Consider the following 6,000-nt stretch of genomic DNA (forward strand, 5'->3'; position numbering starts at 1 on the left):
GTATGATATATGTAATGGGCTATAAATAAATATGTATCTGATATTCAATATAAATATAAACTGTGTATTCAGTAAATATGATTAGGTGTTTATAATCTATACTACATATTAATCATCTCTAAGTTATATCGACAGAGAAAATTGTCCGCAACTGCTAAATGCGCATCATTCAAAATAGATCTATTTTTTTCTCGCAAAGTTGATTATTAGATTTTACTAAGCCTAATGTTCAATCACTAATGGAGATAGGTCTTACATGGCTTACATCATAGATTTCTAATCTAAAAAATAAAATTCTTACAGTGGATCTCAAATTAGAGCTTGTTCATTGACAAAAAATGACAGCTTTCCACATCATAGCAGGTAAATTTGTGCCAGGAACCTTTCTTTGAGAATCTGGATAAGGTAATTTTTGTGCAATCAAGCTGCCTTGGATTACAATATAAGGTTTTTTTTTTCATAAAAATATCTTTGCATCCACATGTTAAATGCTTGCTGTCAGAAGATTTTAAGCAAGCAAAGTTATGCTTGGCTTCTCTTGTACCAATTTGCTGGTACAGAGTGCTGCAGAAGGTGACATGTTATAGTGTTGGATGACATTAGAGGTGAGATTATATAAATTTTTGGACAGGGGGAATGGCTGTTGCGTGCTGTCCAACAAGCAACATCAAGCTAATACCCATGCATGAACTGGTGACATGCATGACAGTTAGCTTTTTGGCTTGCAGCTCATTTTATGCATGTAATTCTGCTATCAGTCCAAATATCTCCCATGAATTCAACCAAAAGTACATTTTGTAATGGTGTCCAGACTCAATGCATGTGGCCTATATGAGATCTCGAGAACGATGGTGTTCTTCAGTCGCATCTAACCCTCTCTCTGTTTGTCCTAAATGACTGTAGAGGTGCATTTGGTTCGTGACCGGAATTGAATCGAAATTGAAATCAGAATCGGTATAGATTGAAATGAGAATCAAAATGGTCATGTACCTTAACGTATTTGGTTCATATCCAGAATCAGAATGAAATTTGAATACTAGGAAAGTGTAGAGATTGAATTTTGAGGGATTAAGGCATTCCCATTTCCTTCTAGAATCAGAACAGGAATATACGTAACTTCCTCAACCAAACGGCTAGAATGGGAATTACTCATTCCCATTCATATTTCAAAGTCCAACTCCCCCCAACCAAACATGCCTTGATTTCATGCCACCTTTAATTCCATATATAATAATGAGTCATGATCTTACATCCATCTCTAGTAGCACTTCTTGCCAGGATATATGCCCAGAAATTTGGCTAAAGTTTGGAAGGAGTGGTGTAAGGAACTAAAGGCAGTGAAAATTACCCTAATGTTAAATTGGTATTTAAGTCTACTGCCTTCTGATTCGATGGTAGTTTGTAATTCATACTTTCTAATGAACGAGTCCAACGTCATTCAGGAGGGATATTCATTCTTTGTTCAACTTCATCTATTTGTAATCAATCATACAAAAATTAAAAAGAACAATGAAGATAAAATAAAAAAGAAAGATGGCGCTTATTTGTTGTTTGGAGGATGAAAGAAACATAGATGAGAAGGGCAGGACAATGCCATTGTGACTGATAGTTGTTTTGTCGTTTGAAATAATTTCCTTGAAAAGTATTCCAACGGAAAACATCATTATAACTTTAACCAGAAAAAAAAAAGAAGGGTGCTGATAAGCAATAACAATGTGTGTTCATGTGATTTAGCAGTGTAGATAGGAAAATATCAGACCTCAGGCACAGACTTTTCCCAGTCAAAATAATAGCCTTCTTCACAACCAATGTAGCAGTCATGTCCATGTGCATGTAATCCAAAACTTACTACACTTTGACAAAGACTAATATTGATATTGTGATAGAAAAGGTTATGTATGACAATAATTGAAGATAGCCAGCAGTTGATGGCTTAAGGCCTTGCTCTTGGGAGGTCCAATGTTCAAATCCTGGAGGTGGCAAACTACCACCATATTGAGAGAGAGAAAGAGAGAGAGATTCATGCATGCAGAGCAAAAAGAATGCTACTTTTCTAGTTTGAACCCTAGTACTTTTCCAAGCACATGCCCTGAGAAGAGTAGTGCCAAATTCAAATCTCATCTTCCTTGCATTTAGGATTTCAATTCTGACAGATTTATATATATATATACTTATGTATGTATATATACATATACATATATATACATACATACATTGGACAATGCTATGAAGCCCTAGCCACAAGTATTTCTAATTCAATGAAACAAACAGAGTTTAGAAAAATTAGTATCTACTCAATTGACATCCAAATTTAAGGAGGCTATCAGTGATCATGCTTGTAGCACTACTCTACTGCCAAGACAAATTGTAGAATAGTTGTACATGGTTGCATACCCACATGCATAGTAATTAGTAACAGTTAATTCGGTCATACCGAAGTAACCTAATCCACATCTTAATGTTTATTTGTTGAACTCTTATTTTCTATCTTTTTTATCCATTTACCTACAAGCTCACACACCTCCCTCTATTAAGTTGAGAGTGTAAAGTTTGTTTTCTTGAGGACTGTGGTGGAAGAAATCCTGCCTGAAATCCAAGTGAGGGCAAAATTCAAAACTAGATTCTTGTTACTGATCCCAAAAACTTTGCTAACTACACTAGGTAGCACCATAATTATAGAGAGTTAAAAGTTGAATTTATTTTCAACAAATCTATGAAGTTAAAATAGAAAGCATGACCTAATGTTTAATGCAGTCATCCAAGAATTGTCAACTTATCTGCTTTGAACATTACAAGTCCTAGCATGAAATAAATTCAAATATCTAACATAATTAAGCATGGAAGCCCACCTCTAGAATAACTTGACCATTTCAAAAAGATCTTAGTAAAACCACATGATGGCTTTGATTATCGATTTTAGTAAAACCGCGTGAAGGCTTTGACTATCGATTTTAGTAAAACCACGTGAAGGCTTTGATTATCGATTTTAGTAAAACCGCGTGAAGGCTTTGATTATCCTTCCATCTGACAAAAATCTAGGAGCTGCACATCTACAAATAGTTGTAAAAGCTCACTTTTGCTTGGAATAATCGCTGAATTCTAGTTTCTATTTCACACCTTCTTTTCTCCCTAAAATATTCTTGACAGTTCTATTCATGCTCATGATTTTCAAAATCCTCTTACTTTTAGGCTCTAACTATGTTCCTTGATAGATGTTGAGTTTTCCACATGGGCAGAAACTCTTTAGAAACAAAAATTCCAATGCAATCAAGGATGAGATGATGGTTATGCATAATCTTTCCAAACATTAAAAAATTCTAAGGTATAGTCAAAATTTATGATTTTTTGTGTGGAAAAAATTAGCACTAATAAAGTGGTTATTTACTAGTGTTATCATCACTTATGAACGAAACATTCGTATTTGATGGGCAAAAGAGTAGTTTAGAATTGCTAGTATCATAAGCAAATCTCCCATCGCTAGTATCAATAGCAAATGACTTCTCGTTCCTACTTTTGAACTCCTAATCAAATTGAATGCTGAGAACCTATTAATGTTACAACATTTCTTAAGCTTGTCCACCCAAAAAGAGGAAACATTGGAATGTCCATTATGAAAAGAAAAATGCTAAGTCGTAATGTCATTGAATCATGTAAAATTTTAGGTTTTGTGAGGAAGAATCGTTCTAATTTGGACCAAGGCAAATGACATAACAATCAAGCAGGTGTTTCTAGCTTCGATGGCTTATCCTCAGCTCTTTTACCATTTTACAGATTGATGTACTACAACAAAAATAATGTTAAGAGTTATATCTAAAGTTTACTAAAATATACTAACTGTGCTACATATGGCATGGAAATTTACCACATCTTGATTGAGACTTACACATTCCTTGAGAATTTGCCTTAACAGTAGAATAAATGTGGAATTAGGCATATAACACAGCGATCAAGTAAGATTTCTTCAAGGACATTACATCAATCATTTGATTGACCATTCTCTAGAATAATAATAGTACTAAATAAGAAGTAATGTTTTACACCATATATAGTTAAGTAATTGCTCCTTCAACGCCTCCATTAATTGGTCCTCTTATGCCAATATCAAAACATTTTCTACCCCATATATAGCGACATTTAACCACATAGGCATCTTGTGATAACCATTATAAGGGTGTCGTGCTCCGATAATCTTATTGAGAGGTCCATAATTGCTAGTTCAAACAATATTGGTGCATGAATTATGGTCTTAGACGTAAGAACTTTCTTCTCTTCATGGAAGACTATCTACATGCCTCACATCCAAATATCATAACCATCAATTGAGGTTCATTGAAGTTTGAAAACTAGCAGCATGTTCTTTGACCTAAAAAAATGACAAAGATGCAATTCAAATAGTCATTCTCTTTTTCCTTAAGTAATCAATAAGAGAGACAATATATGTGAGATCAGATTTGGAATTCCCATCATGGTTCGGTAAGCGCTTTGGTCACCACAATGAGGAAATGAGGAATTCCAAGGCGACTCATCATTTTCTCTATGCGACAATGGCCATAATTCACAAGGAAACGACAATACTAATAAGAGCCCTATGTTCACAATAGTCGCCATGTCCAACCCATGCATTAATTGAATCTGAATCACTCAACTAACCTAAAAGGCATCATTAATTATGATAGGTGTAGCCAATTTGAGTTCCAATGGTGACTTAGAAGAGGAATTCAATGTGAATTGAAGTCTATTGCTCCATGCAATCGTTTGTCATGTGTTCTAACCTTCCTGATGCCAGATTTGAAGAATTTTCTATACTGCAAAGGGTTATGTTGATGCTTAGATTTTATGGCTTTTCTGATCATATGGTGATTGAGCTTGCAAAATGATGTGTAAAAATTTATGCACCGTACTCCATTGATAAAAAAAAGTGCAACAGGTGTGCACTGATACAATATGTTGCCGCTTAAGAACAGCTTGACTCCGACACCGAGTAGAAGAGATGTTGGAGAGCTTGGCGATGAGTTGCTCATATCATATGAGGCTGCAGTTTAGAATGGAAAGTTGCATCTGGGGCCTTTATTCATGACCGAACTCCAAAATAAAACAGCAAAAATAAATAAGTTTTCTTGCCAGAGTGTGTTCGGTGGAAGACACTCCGACACCTAAGTTAGAACAATACCTAAGGAACAGAAGAGATTATAAAACCCACTATTTTCTCTTCTTCTTTTCCTTCTTTGATGTTGTCATTGTTGCTCAGGTTTTTAGCCAGCATCACTAGCATCAACAGGAAGCTACCCCCAACTCCTAAAAAAACGTGCCAACCCACACATATGCTGTTGTCATCACTTACATCTTTGTTACAATAATAATTATTATAGTAGATTGTTATCTAGTGCCTTTTACTTGAGACTGCAGCAGTCAATCTTTTGAGGGATGTAAGTATAGATTCAGTGATTTAGCAAGCAGCTGATGATATTAGCAATTGCAAAAATATATTTTTGTTCCAGCTAGTAACAAATAATTAGATCAAACTATGACTACTTAGCACTTGAACCAATCATAGTCCATTGAAACATTGACATAGTATGACATTATGAATGCAAACAATCAAATAGATTTGGACAAGCACTATTCCAGATATTCTTATAATATACTAAACCATTCATATATGAGTAAAAGTGCTCATACTTAATTTTACCATTCCTCTTAATTTGCACTCAATCATTCCACTGCACCAAAACCATGGCTGCTGCACGATTTGGAAAAAAAAAAGGTGTTTGATTATTATTCTGTGACCACCTACCAAGCAAAGACCACGTGCCATCTAATCTAGGACTAAATAGTTTGGTAGCACATAGATTTCTCCAATAGTTCCAAAACTGAAGTGGAGACCACTTCGAACAAAGAACTAATATTAAAGAGTGGCATCTTTCATTCAGCCCGAATATTAAAGCACTAACTGTACGGACCCATTTAAAAATAGTGAACCCACAAGGCTAAGGTACACAA

The sequence above is a fragment of the Phoenix dactylifera genome, chromosome 14, assembly GCF_009389715.1.
Source record: "Phoenix dactylifera cultivar Barhee BC4 chromosome 14, palm_55x_up_171113_PBpolish2nd_filt_p, whole genome shotgun sequence".
NCBI classification, from domain to species: Eukaryota; Viridiplantae; Streptophyta; class Magnoliopsida; order Arecales; family Arecaceae; genus Phoenix; species Phoenix dactylifera.